This window comes from Haliotis rubra, unplaced genomic scaffold (genome assembly GCF_003918875.1).
Source record: "Haliotis rubra isolate DU_JTF1 unplaced genomic scaffold, ASM391887v1 Scf297, whole genome shotgun sequence".
Classification (NCBI taxonomy): Eukaryota; Metazoa; Mollusca; class Gastropoda; order Lepetellida; family Haliotidae; genus Haliotis; species Haliotis rubra.
This window is the reverse complement of record NW_025766965.1, coordinates 670,478-691,090: the sequence shown is the minus strand read 5'-3', so window position 1 is coordinate 691,090 and position 20,613 is coordinate 670,478. Positions and strand designations below refer to the sequence as shown.

The window sequence follows — 20,613 nt, the reverse complement described above, 5'->3', positions numbered from 1 at the left end:
TATGTTGACTCATCTCGTCAAAATTCGGTTGAAGGGAGTTGCCCAGAACAATGGAGGACTGCGTCTTCTGCCGACTCCAAGAGCCCTCATCCTTAAGCTGATTCTTTTCATTTCTAGATTCAGCCATCAATAAAATCATTTGTATGAAGATCAACTGTGTGTTTATATCATATGTTTCTTTGAAATATGACTTCTCAACATGGGATCCGCTCTTACTCTTATAAATTGGGCATTTTGAGCAAGTTGTTCTGTTTCGGAATTTGTCCGTATGATACCCGAATCATCCAGTGGCCTCCTCTGTTGGCTAATGAGTCCCTCCTAGTTCATACCACTACTGTCCGCCCAGAGGCTGTGTGTGGCTAACCAAGCAATGATTCGTTATCAAGCTCAAACTAATTATTTAGTCCTCCCGCCAATAGCTGGTTATGTTGTAACTGTGTTTTGTGGTGCCAGGGGATTCTATAGCTGTTACGTACACGTATTGATACTTAAAAAGCAGTCAAAGTAAACTTAGGCTCTGAATTATTCGTTACACTTCTTCTGCTGGGTTTGTTAGACTCAGTATAGCAGTGTAACGAATAATACTGAGCCTAAGTTTACTTAGACTGACTTAAAAAGATAAGTCACAACATGTAATTACGTGTTTTTATCAACCACCCACCCTCACCACCCACCCCATCCCCCACGTCCGATCCCCAATTTGGTTACTTTAATGTGGGGATTTTCTGACCTGAGACAACTTGATTTTAATTACGGTACCACATTAGTGGCGCACAGCAACATATGGGGGCTCTGCTATGACCCAGTCAAATTAAAACTGGACATCCCGGATGTTTCATCAGTCTGAGCTGCATTAACACTTTCTAAAGCAAACATGAATTGAATAATCTTCAGGAAACGAAGATATCCTTCTTTGACAAAAATCGTATTTACAATCGCTTGTTTTTATTGTGTAAATAAGTCCAGAGTCCAGAAGGGTCAAGAGGACAGCAAATTATGGAGGCCACTACACTAGTCGGACAGTTGAATCCGCTGGTTGACATAAACTGTGATGAAGAATACCCAGATGACTAGTTATATCACCCCCTGCCATCATAACCTGTGCCAGAAATCATTGTGACTGTGTTTATGGTCCTGTCCCTCTGTGAATGGTGGGTTAGAATTGCTCTTCAGTAACCCATGTTTGTCTCCCGGCTTAGAATTGATCTTCAGCAGTCTTCACTTGGTAAGAGACGACTAACGGGATCGGGAGGTCAGGCTCGCTGACTTGGTTGACATATGCCATGGTATCCCACTTACGTAGGTCGATGCTCATGCTGTTGATCACTGGATTTTCTGGTTCAGGCTCGATTGTTTACAGACCGCCGCCGTATAGCTGGAATATTGCTGAGTGCGGCTTTAAACAACAAACCAACCAACCCTGAATGGTAACCTATAGAAACAGACGTGTTTATAAATGGATCTGATTGTCAGACTAGCATAACTTTTATGTCATTGTGACCCGACGGTTACAATATTGTTTGTTGCTTATATTATCAATCACTGTATTGCCTGCCTCAGGCTCGATATTCTACAAGCAGTTGTAGCTGGAATATTAGTGAGTGCTCCATGTAGCTACAAATAAACAAATGAACACCTATTGTTGACAGTTACTTTCGTGTTTGAGATGAGTCACAAACGTTTCTGCGGCAGAATCCTCAAGGAAAAAAACCAAGAGAAATAAGTCGCCGAAAAGGATATAAAGTGTTTTGATACCATCCCCATCCTTCAGATCGTGACTATAAATGACAGGACCGGTGATGTTCTGTGGGTAGCCAGTGTACTGTACCTTTCACGACTGAGCAACGTCGTTAACTGGCCCTGTATATATATACCGACAAAGCCCACCTCAAACCTGTTTTGTAGTTATTACGCAATATATTTCGCTCTAATAATTCACCGCAGCGTTAAAAACTCCACATGTCGAGCAAATGACTGCAGAATCTTACTGAATGAGTACCTCTTTTTAATAAACAGTAACCACGAAAGATCGTTTCCACTCATTAAATTGTATTTACTGGTCAAACACTTAATGGCTGACGGGTAATTTCACATGCACATATAACAGCCCAAGGAATCGATTTGACAATCAATAAATCGAACCCGTTTCCTGTACCGCGTCAGATCGAAATCTAATCAGCCAAGAAAGCTATCAAACTTAACAAGTTGAATCAGAGGCGTTCCAACGTGTTCAAGCATCCCGGAGCGCTGAGCAAATCGCACGAACGCGGATAAGCAAACAATTTTGTGTCACGCCCCGTTGAGTTTTCACTGCGAATTATAAGACGGGATTTTTGAAAGCTTATTTATGTATGTTATCGAACGCGGTGTGCTTGCTTAGCGCATATTAGTTGACGCTCTGTCATTGAAACCAGTCTAGCTGGGGAGCGCGTCGGGCTGTGAAACCAGTTGGGTTGGATATTTACCGTCGTTTTCAGTGATAGCCGTGGTCAGTGGGAATTCGAAGTATCCGTGTGAGGTTAAGACCCGAGGGGTGAGGCGTGAGGATACTTGGGGGTAACCCCGACCGTCCCCCACAGAACTTTTCGAATATAGGATTACTTATATCTGATGGGAGAACATACCCTGCTGTTTCTGTGATCGAGGTAAGCAATAATGTTAGTTGTATCTAATCTGTAATGTTAAATGGTAACTTCACCCGTGTTTACTGTCGGTGTGTTATCTACATAATTACAGCACCGTGGTAAATGCATCCTCGATGATCTCCTGGGTATACGTTCCGATAAATCTCCACTAGTATATAATGGAGATATCTCCACTAGTATATAATGGAGATTTATCGGAACGTATACCCTGGAGATTATCGAGGATGTGGTAAACGGTGCAGTTGTTGTAGCCAACCCGGCCCCACCCCCTTCACCGGTAAGATGATAATTCTGAATTCTTTAGTCACATACGTCACGGTGTGTGACTTTTCTGGCTATGGGCGCTTATAATAACACTTATGTAATCCGTACAAGAAAGTCACACAGATTAAAGAGTTCGCATCAAACATCTACGAGTTTACAATATAACGGGTATACTACGGATTAAAGAGCGTTATGCTTTAACGGGCCGGCTGTTAATTCATCAATACTACCACTATGTATTAGTTGTTGAGAGGTGTAGACGGATTAAAGAGTGTTATGCTTTAACGGGCCGGCTGTTAATCCATCAATACTACCACTATGTATTAGTTGTCGAGAGGTGTAGACGGATTTAAGAGTGTTATGTTTTAACGGGCCGGCTGTTAATCCATCAATACTACCACTATGTATCAGTTGTCGAGAGGTGTAGACGGATTAAAGAGTGTTATGCTTTAACGGGCCGCTGTTAATCCATCAATACCCCCACTATGTATTAGTTGTCGAGAGGTGTAGACGGATTAAAGAGTGTTATGCTTTAACGGGCCGGCTGTTAATCCATCAATACTACCACTATGTATTATTGTTGTCGAGAGGTGTATACAGATTTAAGCTTTAACGGGCTGACTATTAAACCATTAATACTACCACTATGTATTAGTTGTCGAGAGGTGTATACGGATTAAGCATTGACTGTCGACCGTTAAACCACCAGTACTACCACTATGTATAAGTTGTAGAGAGATGTATACGGATTTAAGCTTTAACGGTCGACTGTTAAACCATCAATACTACCACTATGTATTAGTTGTAGAGAGGTGTATACAGATTTAAGCTTTAACGGGCTGACTATTAAACCACCAGTACTACCACTATATGCATGTATTAGTTGTCGAGAGGTGTATACGGATTAAGCTTTGACTGTCGACTATTAAACCAGCAATACTACCCCTATGTATGAGTTGTCGAGAGGTGTATATGGATTTAAGCTTTAACGGGCTGACTATTAAACCACCAGTACTACCACTATGTATTAGTTGTCGAGAGGTGTCTACGGATTTAAGCTTTAACGGGCTGACTATTAAACCACCAGTACTACCACTATGTATTAGTTGTCGAGAGGTGTATACGGATTTAAGCTTTAACGGTCGACTGTTAAACCATCAATACTACCCCTATGTATGAGTTGTCGAGAGGTGTATATGGATTTAAGCTTTAACGGTCGACTATTAAACCATCAATACTACCACTATGTATAAGTTGTAGAGAGGTGTATACGGATTTAAGCTTTAACGGTCGACTGTTAAACCATCAATACTACCACTATTTATAAGTTGTCGAGAGGTGTATACGGATTTAAGCTTTGACGGTTGACTGTTAAACCATCAATACTACCATTATGTACAAGTTGTCGAGAGGTTATGTGAAATCTCAGACAGACGTGTCCCCTCAGTCGCCCTATATCTGTCATCGTCAAGGCGAGGTGACAAGTGACATTCTCTGATTCGCCTCGATGAAGGATTTGACAATAATAGACGTATAGGGATGTGTTAGATATACAATGCTCACAACCCATTAGTACCACACAGGAGAGAACTGTGCCGATAGCATTAGCACTGAGCTAAGTGTAGTCAAGCTTCGACAAGTCAAAACATTCCTTGATATTATTATAAGCGATCAACGCCATCTCTAAGTCTTTAAAAGCCAGTACTTTTGTTTACATTAATAGTACATATTAGCAGTTATTATTATATTTTACAGATTAATGTAAAATGCAGCAGAGAGAGGTCTGTGGTCCTGACAAAATCAGGCTGGTTTATTATTATCATTATTATTTTATTGTTTTGATATATATACCTATTAATGTATATGTGAGGGAAGAAACAGATGAACATATGTGGCAAAACTATGACTGAATGACAACAACTTTCTTCCTACAACTTTCTATGCACGAGTTCTATACATGTATATAAGAATCTTTATCAGACCTCCCTCCAAATGGACATCCTGCAATTACATATACATGTGCATTCAATCCTCTTTGATACAGTCGTACAGATACATGTAGTTCGTACCCTTCATAGCCTCACACCCCGAGCCATAAAGCTTAATCAAATCTTTGTACAGCGTGTCTGTGATATAAAATATTCATTAATACACTAAGCCGCTTTATAAAAAGATCAGCATATATTGACCGACGACTTGGGATCAGTAACTGATATCGCATTTCGTGGATTGATATACGCCGATATTTGTCGAACTGGTCTGTCTGGGGTGGAGAGTATGTCCAAACTACGACGGAGAGAATTAAACGAGATGTAGAAGCTTTGTAAAGGGTGACATTTTGAGAAAAGCAGCAATCGACTCTGGAGGAGACAAACCATTGACTCAACTTCAGAATCGAACCCGGTATTTTGGTTGACGTGACGCAGATGCATCATACCACTGGTGGTTGACGCCTAACATTGTCCTTTTAGCAGAAAATGTTCGTTTCGTTCATACCTTTAGAACTTCACCCCGCACGCATATGATATATAGTTACTCACAAACGGGTGTGTTGAGTTTAGCGTTAGATTTCAGATGGGTCAGCATGTACTTGAGCCGTTGCCTACCCTTGCATGAAGCCATTGTGCTCCAGATGATGTTTGTCATCAGCTCGTGAGTAAGTTCGACACGGCCCTGCACTACAGCTATGGAGTTGTACCAGTTTACTTGATGCTAATGTACATATTACACTGAAAAGCTATACATAACTTGCAGGCGAGTTCATTTCAGATATGGGCACAGCTGATTATTTACGTTTCAAAACTTATATACGAACTACCCTCACGTCGGACGTATTCCACAATATAAACTACAGCACATTATCTAGTAGCACATCATCTATGGTCTCGGGTTCGAATCTCTGATATAGGAAGCACGTGAAGATACGGATTAGAATTGATCTTTAGTAACCTCATCCTCGATAATCTCCAGGGTATACGTTACAATCAATCTCCACTATAGTGGATGTAGTAACCTATGCTTGTCCAGGGCTCCAGATAAGGGCTGTATCGGCGTATGTACGGATATAAAATAAGCACGATACGGTAGGAAACAATTTTAAAAACGTAGCAGATACAGACCACAGCAATGGTGTACGGTTTCAGAATCATTTACAGGCGTATTTATCTGAAAAAGTATTGTTTTATTGTTTAGTGACCTGTTTACACAAGAGTAGCAATGTTGTGGTGCATATATGAAACGAAACACAAGATTACTGATACGCCATTAAATTCCATTCAGTACTCTAAATGTACTCTTATTGTTTTCCAGTACTCCTATATTGAAAAAATAAGGAGTACGTACTCCTGATCATGAAAAATTATCTGGAGCCCTGCTTGTCGTAAGAGGCGACTAATGGGATCAGGTAGGCAGGCTCGCTGACTTGGTTGACACATGTCAACGTATCCCAGTTGCGTAGATCGGTGTTCATGCTGTTGATCACTGGATTGTCAGGTCTAGACTCGATTATTTACAGACCGCGTCCATATAGCTGGAATATTGCTGAGTGCGGCGTTAAACAACAAACCAACCAACCTGATGTAGATTCTTGGTTTGTCATGGCATTCCCGTGCATATATAATCCAAATGGTAAACGTCCACGCTCAACGATCTAATGACTGGTTCAAGTTTATAGAGCACGGGTGGCGCATATGATTCCACGTGCAGGTTGCCTCCCCTTAGTGTACCAGGAACATGTGATCGTGGTTTAAAATCACACATTCTACCTGATTACGTTTTTAAGATTTGAGATCACCATACCCGTGTTCGTGAGTTTCAGTATGAAGACCTGCGTTACTTCGGGATTTCCTCCCTCATCAAACTCACTCGCTGTCATATATATCGAATGCTTTTCAAAATTGAGTAAAAAACTAACTCACACATGTTTTACCTTCTTAACGTGACACAATCAGTCAGTTGGTGAAATGTAATGTTATACATAGTATTTTGTTTTTTTAAAGGATACCACAACACTACTTCCCGTCTTGTAATTAAAACCGCCCAAAACCCTTTCAATATTCACAAGTATCGATTGTACGAATCCGGCTATATGGTGAGCATGAGTTTATCAATCGCCACTAAAAAGTGATGATACCAAGTGATCGCGAAAAGATGGGCGTATCCCCTTGCCCCACCAAGAAATTCGTTAACAGATCCATACCCATGTAGAATAGCGTCATCAATCACGCTCCCAACTGTGTACTTTTACAAGTGAGTTCATGGGAATGTGTTATAAGTGTCCTTTGTTGGCACTAGACACTCGATGCAGCTGTCAAACGAACTATTTCAAAATAGATATGCCCCACGCAGAGTTTGGAATCGTCTCAAAAGGATTTGATATTGGCCGGGGCGGGGGTTACATGAAAGGGGACAGGGCGTCACCTACAGTCAGTTCAACACTGTCACACCTCACAGTACAGTTACTTACTTAAAGTACAGTGGGTGCGACGGGTACAGCTATCCAAAACTTGTTAGCGTTGTATGACACGTTGACTCCAATGAAACATGAATATGATGACAGGTGGAGCTCACGAAGCGGAGATATGTGGCATGTGCGGATCCGGGAATTTTGAAAGGGCGTGGGGGGTGGGGGTGTCAGCCCCCATTGGCTCCGCCAACGCCCAAAACATCTTCAATGTAGTCTTAAGTCATTTTCAAGGGGGGGAGGGACCCTGAACCACACACACACACACACACACACACACACACACACACACCCCACCTGGATCCGCCAATGTGTGGAGAGTTAAACCTCGTTGTATCGAAGTACCAACCTCGTTGTACAAAACATGTCACCGCTATATGACACGTAGAGCTCACGAAGCGGGGGATATGTGGCCAGCTATACCTCATTATCTCGAAGTCTCGGCCACGTTGTACAATACATGTCAGCGCTATATGACACGTAGAGCTCACGAAGCGGGGGATATGTGGACAGCTATACCTCGTTATCTAGAGAGCTCACGAAGCGGGGGATATGTGGACGGCCCACGTTGTACAAAACATGTCACCGCTATATGACACGTGGAGGTCACTAAGCGGGGGATATGTGGACAGCTATACCTCGTTATCTCGAAGTATCGGCCACGTTGTACAAAACATGTCAGCGCTATATGACACGTGGAGGTCACTAAGCGGGGAATATGTTGACAGCTATACCTCGTTATCTAGAAGTATCGGCCACGTTGTACACCAATATGACCCGTGGAGGTCACTATATGACATACCTCGTTCTCTCGAAGAGGTCACACCACTATATGACGTGGAGGTCACTAAGCGGGGGATATGTGGACAGCTATACCTCGTTCTCTCGAAGTATCGGCCACGTTGTACAAAACATGTCACCACTATATGACCCGTGGAGGTCACTAAGCGGGGGATATGTGGACAGCTATACCTCGGTATCTCGAAGTATCGGCCACGTTGTACAAAACATGTCAGCACTATATGGCACGTGGAGCTCACGAAGCGGGGATATGTGGACAGCTATACCTCGTTATCTCGAAGTATCAGCCACGTTGTACAAAACATGTCAACGCTATATGACACGTAGAGCTTACGAAGCGTGAATATGTGGAAAGTTATACCTCGTTATCTCGATTTTCTGGCCACGTTGTACAAACCATGTCAGCGCTACATACCACTTAGAGCTCACGAAACGGGGATATGTCGAAAGTTGTACTTCGTTATTTCGAAGTCTCGGCCACGTTGTACAAAACATTGCTGAGTGAATTTATGTCGAATTATCGTCAGGACATATCTAGTTATGGATATCGAGTTAAAGAGATGTTTACTGTGCATGGCATATGTTCTCGTTATGGTCTCAACCAAGGTCCTTTACTACCACATAATTTGTTAATGATAAATCCCTAAATAATACTTCGTCATACCCGGAATCGATGGAATATGTCGTGATTGTTCACCGACCTCTCCATGAACTTCAAGTTTGATAAATGTATGTCGATTGCACTACATTAAGCCTGATTCATTACGTCTTTGTATTTTGACAAATCATAATGATATATCCACTGCTTTTTCTGTCGAAATATATTTTTGTTAAGATGAGACACAAGGATATACATTTCCATCACGAGTGTAAAAATATTGACTTGATTGCAAAAATAGCAATAACAAGTACTAATAATGAACAGAATAATAATAACGTGTTAAACAACTGATTCGAAATAATTCAGCCATTGTTATTTGTGAGTCATGGGATTAGTATGTCCTTGGGGTTGTTATTTCAGATGGAGCATCTCCTGTAACGTGGGACGTCTTTAGGCTATGTATCGGCGATTGATGGATTAGTTAAGATTGAGATAACTAGTCACCCGTGTATAGATTTAGGGGAATGTATATAAAACCGCATGACATGATTACTGCGTTTCAAAAACACGTGAAAAAAAGAAGAGAAAATATTTCATTATTTGAAGAAACACAAACAAATGAATAAACATTATTTTTTGCTTTTCGTGCATCACTCTTATCAAATATTGTAGTTACCGAATTATTCATTCTCATGATTGGTAGTTGAAACAGGTAGTGATTTTCAATTCCCGGTTTCGATTCCGACAACTACAACTCCCCCCTCCCTTTTCACCCCTGACCCTCTTCATATGTGTATCCCAGTGGAATGAAAGAAAATTGGAAGTGCGAAAGATTTCCCAAAGTGAGGCCTCCGCACCACGTCAGTAAAATCGACATCAGGTCTTCAACGTGACGAGCGAACGCTTTACCACTGGGCTAACCCTCCAGCCTCAACACGTTTAACAACATTGCACTAACTCTAAAACAGTCTGAAATACTCAAAGAGTGAAATGTTTACAACAAAATGTTTATTACATAGAATGCCTGTTATTTTCATTCACGCATTAGCCAAACCAGTTCGTGTCAGCCTGCCATTAAACGATAGTAGCAATGACCAAGCACCTTCGACAGGATCCAAATATGGCGCTAAGCATTTTGAGTGTAAATGCCTATTCTTGTGCGACTTAAGTGTTATTGATACGCCCAGAATGTTATTGTGGGCGTCACAATACACGTGATTTTACACATTGCCCCGACGTCCAACGTTTACTATGAAGGTGGGCACAACGTGACCGGGCGTAGAATGGAACGGTACGCATGATCAGGGTGTATATATAGAGACCTTCAATGGGGATTTAGAGATCATGTACCCAGTTTGAACATTAAATTCGTTTTATGCCGTTTATAGTGTACGGAAGGTCATCGGCCGATGTTCTAGCGAGGTATACTGACATATATTGTAATTTCGTAGAAACAACAATTACCAACCTATTCAGGGAGCGAACCAGTTACTAAGAATTCCAGAAGAACAATCGTAAACCAAATATGATACCAAAGACCACATAAAATTTAAGTCATATATCACAAAACAAAAGTAAAAAACTGTAGTATACAAAGTGTCAAGACAACAACAACAACAACAACAACAACAACAACAACAAAAGTAACATATATAAAAGCATCATGAATGTAAATTTAACTTTGTTAAATTCAATAATAAACACCAGATCAAAGATCATTTCCACTCTGCTTTAGATAAATGAAATTCGTTTCGGGAAGGTTTCAATACAATGAAACCCTGCAAACTACAGTCTGTCGATATATCGTTTTAATATCAACAGCAAGTTTTAACTTCAAGGCCTTCCATAGTTCATATTTTAGCGGACCGCCGTTTGTCCCTAACTATGGACAACCTTACATGTGTTCGATGTCCGTAACATTTAGAGGAATAAAGTTATGTTGAGTTTAGAGAGTGCATGAGCAGTTTCAAAAGACATCACTGACAAATAATTCTGTCGTATAATGCACATACGTACGATGTAGTACATATGCCATATATCGCGTAAAACGCTAGTATATATACCATATAACACCCCCCATATACCATAAAAGATATCTAGCATATAATACACACCACAGAATCAACATGATATATAGCATATAATATACACCACAGAATCAACATGATATATAGCATATAATACACACCACAGAATCAACATGATATATAGCATATAATATACACCACAGAATCAACATGATATATAGCATATAATAGACATTGTTTGTACCATGTGGTTCACTATCAATGTGACATATTGTACACAAATATTGCACTATGATGTATACATAGTAAATACAGAAGCATGTTTCCTGCGTGTGTAGTTCCAAGTATTCAATACATATATAATCTAGACATGTATAGAACATCTTGAACACTATCATAGGGTAGCCTACTGGCTAAAGTGTTCGCTCTCCACGCCTAATATTCGATTCCCCACGTGGGTAACATGTGTGAAGCTATTTCAGGTGTCCGCCCGCCGAAGTGGTATTGGGGGGCTGTTGCTAAAGCGGAGTAAAACTGTACTCACTCACTCACTAGCATTAACCAATCTTCCTACATTATATAGAACCAAGATTCCTACGTTTATAATACCCAGATTCCTACATATATAGAAGCATGGTTCATATATTTATAGAACCAATCTTCCTCCATATATAGAACCAAGCTTCCTACATTTATAGAACCCAGATTCCTACATATATAGAAGCATGGTTCATATATTTATAGAACCAATCTTCCTACATTTATAGAACCACCATGTTTCCTAACCAATTCCCTACACATATAGATCCAAGTCCGGAGGGAGGACAATTATGTTTTATGGACTGACAACTTTTTTTTAATTATTCAATAGATGCGTCGTTACGGTGTAGATGCTAACACCGTTATCACTTGATTGTGCTCTCTTTCGTCATACCAGCTTCTAAATGACCCATAAAGAGGTTAGAACCAGGTTTCTTACTATATTTAGTACCAGGCTTCCTCCATTTATACAACCGGAATTCCTACATATATAGAACCAATCTTCCTACATGTATAGAGCCAATCATATTTAGAGAAAGCTTCCTTCATTTATAGAAACAAGCTTCCTACATATGTAGGGACCCGTGAAGATCCGGGTTAGAATTGGTCTTCAGTTACCCATGCTTGTCGTAAGAGGCGACTAACGGGATCGGGTGGTCAGGCTTGCTGACTTGGTTGACACATGTCATCGAATCCCAGTTGCGTAGATAGATGCTCATGCTGTTGATCACTGGATTGTCTGGTCCAGACTCGATTATTTACAGACCGCCGCCATACTGCTGGAATATTGCTGAGTGCGGCGTAAAACAAAAACTCACAAACCAGCATATATAGAACACGTTTCCTACTCATATAAAATAATATCTAAATTAAATCTACACATGTCAAGGACATTTTGAACACTATCATACTTGGTATCAATCATGCGGTATTAATATACTCATGTATGAGCAGCATGTCACGTTATAATTCGCCATATGTAAAATTTATTGTACATATTCGAGTCATGTAGATTCCGACAAAGCTCAGAAGCAAAATCACATATCTCCGACATTCAAAATTTTGTAAGCGATAAAAGCATGTATTGTTTGCTTCACATTCTGTTGACAAAACACTCTGCCATGGCGCACAAATGCCATATTTCGTTACACAGGTACAGCACAGAGACATTTATTATATACATGCTGTAATACGACCCTGCTTGAAACCTCACCGCGGTACGTTGGGAAAGAAAGAAAGTACATTCATGCCTTTGTTATCCGCTGTTCGTAGGAGATCCCGGGACTTATACTTGTTAGCTTACACTTGATATAACCAACACACTTTGAGAGGTGGAACGGGGGCGTGGGAAGGCGAGGCGAAGTCAACAGGAGGCGTGTATCTTGTCGTATTGACCACGCCAACACTTATTTAATAGACTATAGACCAGCACGTCTCTATATTTATATTACACACTTAGGACAAAATTTGGACGAACAAAATCCATGATTTACTTTATAACGATGGATTATGTGAACCCTGTGTCTGTCATTTACTTCGCGGAATAGGGTTATCTCACGTACGTATGTAATGGCACGTCGTATCGAACGGAGGGGCAAAATAAAAGGTTACAGTCGTAATTGTTGACTGGGTCATTACATATACGATGGTTCGTGTTTAGCCCGATTTGATTTGTTTGTGTAGACTATTTGACATACGGTTCTTTCAGTTAGGCAGAACCAGGGATAATCTACAGCTTCTATTCTCCCTGGTATAACACAAAGGAAAACACAGGCAATGAAAGCGAAGCCATATATATTCAGATGACGCACCCATTTTGCATCTATATCTATATTCCCATGTGAACATTAAATCTAATAAAAAACATATTTCTTCATTATAATATTCACGACACACCCTAAAATATTATAATGGGAAATTGATCTTTACTTCACACAGTGCTTGAAGTCCGGACATATTGCTTCAGTTAGTCACGTTCCTGTTATTTATTCAAACAGCATACCTAAAACATCCTAATGTTCACTATACGGACCCTTCATGTGTAACTTACTATTGTGCAGAAGACGAAAATATATTATACTACACGCTACTTTAATAATGATAAAAATGCCCAACCCTGGCTGGTCGAAATTAATCTATTCAGACGCGCAAATCCATCCCCTCAAATTTCATAGTAATAAAGCCATCAAGTTGAATTCTGAACTGATGAAATCATAATATGATAATGACTAAAAAAAACAAAAAATAAATAAATAAATAAATGAATAAATAAATAAATATGATAGGAAGAAAAAGTATGCATATACCCTAATTTGTAATATTGTTAATAAACGAATATTTAAACGAAATATTATGTCAATAACCAATCTAATATACACATAGTCTTTGCAATTTTGACTATTTTCTGCACCCAGGTCCGTTTCACTAATCTCACAGGGAGCGATGAATCGATAACGGATCAATTGATTGACTATTGCTCTCACATCAGATATCACTGAGTGAGACGGCTTAGAAACTGTAATCATAGGCTGTGATCGAAACTTTGCATTGTAGATTTAATTCTAATAACCAGGGTTTATTATTCGACAGCGAAACGCTTTTAGCGGATACTGGTATAACGACCTGTTTTAAAAAGGCCTATGTTGTTGGCACCTGACAACGTTAAGGGCGAATTTTCTGTGTTGACGCTGTATGGAAACGGTCGGATAGTGGGTACATATTTGCTCGCATGGCAGTCGGTGAGTGTGACATTTCTGTCGGTATTAGGAGTATTAATGCAGTGCTATTGTCGATGTACGATTTTGTTGTGCATAATTTGTGATATTAGATGTGCTTCAGTCAGGGATGGTTAATGGGGCCCTGGCTTGTCATTTAGGTTAACTTAAAAAATATATATGTTTTATGGTTTAAATGACGGAGTGGAATAAGGATATTATGCCCACTTGGATTTCATAAATGACATGTAATATGTAAGGAATAAACATACTTTTGACGTCTGTCTATTCTTCTGAACACGAAATACATCTATAAACATCATAAATGAATGTAATATGTAAGGAATCAACATACTCTTGACGTCTGTCTGTTCTTCTGAACACAATCTACATCTATAAACATCATGTAAATGACATGTAATATGTAAGGAATGAACATACTCTTGACGTCTGTCTGTTCTTCTGAACACAATATACATCTATAAACATCATGTAAATGACATGTAATATGTAAGGAATGAACATACTCTTGACGTCTGTCTGTTCTTCTGAACACAATATACATCTATAAACATCATGTAAATGACATGTAATATGTAAGGAATGAACATACTATTGATGTCTGTCTGTTCTTCCGAACACAATATACATCTATAAACATCATGTAAATGACATGTAATATGTAAGGAATGAACGTACTCTTGATGTCTGTCTGTTCTTCCGAACACAATCTACATCTATAAACATCATGTAAATGACATGTAATATGTAAGGAATGAACATACTCTTGATGTCTGTCTGTTCTTCTGAACACAATATACATCTATAAACATCATGTAAATGACATGTAATATGTAAAGAATGAACATACTCTTGACGTCTGTCTGTTCTTCTGAACACAATATACATCTATAAACATCATGTACATGACATGTAATATGTAAGGAATAAATATACCTCCTGACATTCTGTCTGTTCTTCTGAACACAATACACATCTATAAACATCATGTAAATGACATGTAATATGTAAGGAATGAACATACTCTTGACGTCTGTCTGTTCTTCTGAACACAATATACATCTATAAACATCATGTAAATGACATGTAATATATAAGGAATGAACATACTATTGACGTCTGTGTGTTCTTCTGAACACAATATACATCTATAAACATCATGTAAATGACATGTAATATGTAAAGAATGAACATACTCTTGACGTCTGTCTGTTCTTCTGAACACAATCTACATCTATAAACATCATGTAAATGACATGTAATATATAAGGAATGAACATACTATTGACGTCTGTGTGTTCTTCTGAACACAATATACATCTATAAACATCATGTAAATGACATGTAATATGTAAGGAATGAACATACTCTTGACGTCTGTCTGTTCTTCTGAACACAATATACATCTATAAACATCATGTAAATGACATGTAATATGTAAGGAATGAACATACTCTTGACGTCTGTCTGTTCTTCTGAACACAATATACATCTATAAACATCATGTAAATGACATGTAATATGTAAGGAATGAACATACTCTTGACGTCTGTCTGTTCTTCTGAACACAATATACATCTATAAACATCATGTAAATGACATGTAATATGTAAGGAATGAACGTACTCTTGATGTCTGTCTGTTCTTCCGAACACAATATACATCTATAAACATCATGTAAATGACATGTAATATGTAAGGAATGAACGTACTCTTGATGTCTGTCTGTTCTTCCGAACACAATATACATCTAATAACATCATGTAAATGGCATGTAATATGTAAGGAATGAACGTACTCTTGATGTCTGTCTGTTCTTCCGAACACAGTATACATCTATAAACATCATGTAAATGACATGTAATTTTTAAGGAATGAACGTACTCTTGACGTCTGTCTGTTCTTCCGAACACAATATACATCTGTAAACATCATGTACATGACATGTAATATGTAAGGAATAAATATACCTCCTGACATTCTGTCTGTTCTTCTGAACACAATACACATCTATAAACATCATAAATGGCATTTAATATGTAAGGAATAAATATACTCTTGCCGTTCTGTCTGTTCTTCTGAACACAATATACATCTATAAACATCATAAATGACATGTAATAGGTAAGGAATAAATATACTCTTGCCGTTCTGTCTGTTCTTCTGAACACAATATACATCTATAAACATCATAAATGACATGTAATATGTAAGGATTAAATATACCTCCTGACATTCTGTCTGTTCTTCTGAACACAATGTACGTCTATTAACTGCCCCAGTGCAAGACGCTAACAAGGTCATACAAAAAGGTAATTGAAACAGGGAGGTTACTAGGTATTTCTATGACTTCACGAATGTAGTAATTACAGACACGCGTTTAACATGTTCAATGATTGATGTGATTGACATATGACTGACAACTGAAAACAACATTCCCAACTCACGCGTGACTGCAGTTGGATTAATCGGTGTGAAACTGAACTTGTTCATATGTGCATTGCAGTGTACAGCTTTTGAGAAAGTGTTTAATTAGAAGCGGGTGCAACCGGTGTAGCAAGACTGACTGACTGAGTTTAATTTTAGGCCGCTTTTAGCAATATTCCAGCAATATCACGGCGGGGGGACACCAGAAATGGGCTTAACACATTGTGCCCATGTGGGGAATCGAACCCGGGTCTTCGGCGTGACGAGCCAACGCTTTAACCACTAGGCTACCCCACCGCCCCGATGTAGCAAGAAAGGCTTACTCTTTTCGCTAACACTTTGTGTTGCAAATAATCTTCAGTGGTCAGTTCATACAATTTTCACTACTTCTTTGCCTTTTCACCACACGAGCACGTTCCGGCAAACCATCTGACACAAACAGATAGACGGACACAGACACAGACACACACGCACGCACGCACGCACGCACGCACGTACGCACGCACACACATACACACACACACACACATAAACTCTCTTTATTCCTTCATAGGAGAGATACAGACATTTTAATACAACAGTTAGAAATGTTTTTTCATTTACTCTAAGTGCATCTTCCACAAGTTTCTGACCCGTAGAATCTTCAGTAACCCATGCTTTTCGTAAGAGGCGACTAACGGGATCGGGTGGTCAGGCTCGCTGACTTGGTTGACACATGTCATCGGTTCCCAACTGCGTAGATCACTGGATTGTCTGGCCCAGACTCGATTATTTACAGACTGCCGCCATATAGCTTGAATATTGCTGAGGGCGGCGTAAAACTAAACTCACTCCACAAGTTTCTTCCCGGTATGGGTAATGTGCCATGGGTGGTAACTCCGTTCCGGCAGTGTTGAAGGCTGTATCGAGTTATATACGCTTACTGTTAGACACATAACCCAGGGATGAGGACCAGATTAATTGTTATGTGGAAGAATCAATTTATTTTTGAGTTCAATTATTTTTTGTATGAATCCCACATACCCATATACAAACAACAAAGACATCTGTGGTATGTATTTGTTTCTTAGATTTTCGAATATAGGGCAAATAAACATATAATGGTGTTAATCCTTGACACAATGCCACGAAAAGGGCACAGCCTTTGGTATTTTTCAATAGATGACAAAATCCGTGTGTAAATATTTAGATCATTTAGGCGAAGTTTGGAGCGAGTAAAGAAGTTTACGAAAATTCCTTTACCGTCGGTTTGATAAATATGAAAAATTATGCAGCAATATAGTATTTAATGTTCTTCTCGGAAGGAATCTAGTCTGTATTGCATCTAGGCTTTCTTGAAACAGCAAGTATCTCTCGTCAATCTCCGATTACAAAGGTGTCCATCCAATTAGTCCGTACTAATATTCGTCAGCGCGATACAATGGAAGCCTTATTTAATGCATCTCCCTCACGATAACATTTCGCTTTGCTTAAGCCACATAACCATTCAAATGATACGGAAACACAATGACCCTGCACGATGTTGGATCTCACCAGAGAGTTGAATGTGTCACCATCGTCCATGGTGGCAAAACAGGGTTGGTCGCCAGAACAGTTACCGTTATTTCAGAGAACACTAGGTTTCATAGGAGACAATGTCACCTGTCCTGCCTTTATAAAAGGGAAATATAGTTGATGTTGATGATCACGTTGGCTGTGTAGGGCATTGTTGTTTGGGTCATCCCCGGGAGGAGCGTAGACGGAGTTCTGTACATAGCACCGGCACAAAACAGGTAAGACGACTGTAGGGTTATAAAGGTTCAGTGAGTGAGTGAGGGTGGTTTTACGCCGCTTTTAGCAATATTCCAGCAATATCGCGGCGAGGGACACCAGAATGGGCTTCACACATTGCACCCATGTGGGGGTCTTCAGCGTGACGAGCGAACGCTTTAACACTAGGCTACCCCACCGCCCCTATAAAGGTTCAGTCCTGTGCCACACCGAATAAGAAAATGATTATGATTATGATGGTAGTGGTGATGATGATGATGATGATGGTGGTGTTGATGACGACTACAACGATGATGACAATGGATGATTGTGCACTCGAGTGAGTGAGTTTAGTTTTACACCGCTTTTAGCAATTTTCCAGCAATATCACGGCGGGGGACACCAAGAAATGAATTCCATTCCCAAATCCCTAGGGAGTATGCATGTTATTAAACAGGGCTGTCTGCTTAGGCAACTGACCTTGCTCCAAATATATACCTAACAACGAATAGGTTTCGGCTGTAAACATACCAGGCCGAACCTAATAATGTACATTGTGCATGCTGATCCATTGGCTTGAATTCTGTAGTGTGAAAGAATGCTTTATGGGATTGCATATATCAATGCATACATTATGTCTGTGCATTCGTTTTTTACATAACTTCCTGATATCATGTCTCCGCGGCCTGACGTAATGGTTTTACCACAATGAAACGACGCAGTTCTCATCCCGTCTGCATGGAAAAACCTCGTTTTTGCAAACTTCTGAATACATGCATGTTTAGATGCAAGGTGACGTGATGTGGAATACGGTAAACGTTGCGTTTAGTTGTGTTTTGCACTGTTATAGTCACCTGCACATGCACGTGTGTGCGCACTGTGCGCAGTTAATAACCTACTCAGACACAGCATGCTGAATCCAACCCACTCAGGCGTCGTATAATGTTCTTGGTGTTCTTTTAACTTCTTTTGGTCAGATGGGGTTGGACTGCTGACTTTCCGCTCTCTGGGCATGCGCTGTATCTATTGTACCAATGAGGCAGTAACAGAATGACCTTGACCTAAGATTGGACGGGAATCATACTGTCGGGTTTCACGGTTTGTGTATACGGTACGTTTTCACACTGTGTTGTTGCTATGGCATCGGTGACATCATAATACTCCATCTGTTTAACTATTCAGTACTAATTGCCGTCTCAAACGAAAGGTGTGTTCAACTTCCGGGTCCTGTCAATCTCCCGCGTTGTGATTGACGTTCTGCACGACAGCTTGAAATCGACATAATGGAAGTGTGCTATTGACATGATATCTGCCACCGGGCAAACAGTGAATCACTAAAGTGACTCAAGCGGTAACGAACAATGAGGTAGCCCAGTGGTTAGTGCGTTCGATCGTCTCGCACCACATCTTGGTTCTATTCTCAACCTATTGGTGTCTCCCGTCAAGCAGTAAAATTTTACCATAGACTTTCTTGATAGTGACATACCACAGAGACACAACGGGTTAGGCAAGTGGGTAAGGCTTTCGTCACTCAAGATCGGACTCTATTCCTCACGTGCTGAACTTTTTATAACAGTGTGAAAAACATACTCACTCTCTCACTCACTGATTCAAGTATGAATATGAAGAATTTATATTGCACTCGTAGGCTTCGCTGTTTTTTTCTCTCTACACTACATTACAGAAATATAGATCTTATATTTCCAAGGTGATCTTACGAATAGTGATTAAACATGGATAATTAACAACAGCATCATACAATGTCAAACAAGAACCCGGGTCTTCGGCGTGACAAGCGAACTCTTTAACCACTACGCCGATGCTCCCGTAATGAACAGACAGACCCACAACCAAACATGACTGTGTGACGTTCCAAGGTCGGCGTGTTCTCCCGTGTCTGCCTCCATATGATATCATTCATCACCCTCTGTATCGGGCAGGAAGAAAGATGGGTGAGGGAGCCCTAGCCTGTAGGGGTGATAGGAGTGATAGAGTGTCCACGTACAACCTTGACATTCGTAACAATACCTACATGACAAGACGTAGATATTTCTAGTAACAACAGAAAAACTCCCAAGAATTTGCGTTATGTACGTAGGTTTATTGTCGGTGGATTGAGCAGTATGGGTATTGTTTCCCTTGAAGTTTTACTTCTTTTTATTTTAATACGTGTAAAGTGTATTTTCAAGACATAATGAATAAACATGATATTATGATACTTTTTAATATGTAATGAAACCTCGTATACATGAAGTATCAAGGTCGAATAAGTTAGTGAGTGATTTTATAAAGCTTTTAGCAATATAATCATGCAATAGCAAGGAAATGTGTCCTTAGGTCGAGAAAATTAGACAGGGACGTA

General features: G+C 39.8%; 1 protein-coding gene across 1 annotated transcript in view; it reads left to right on the top strand.

Moving 5' to 3' along the window:
• Nucleotides 1-2,370: 2,370 nt before the first annotated feature.
• The window catches only part of LOC124282268, a 38,429-nt gene continuing 20,186 nt past the window's right edge, over nucleotides 2,371-20,613 (top strand). The window contains exon 1 of the mRNA XM_046718222.1: nucleotides 2,371-2,645. The gene's annotated coding sequence lies outside the window, so the exon portion shown is untranslated. The remainder of the gene's footprint in view (nucleotides 2,646-20,613) is intronic.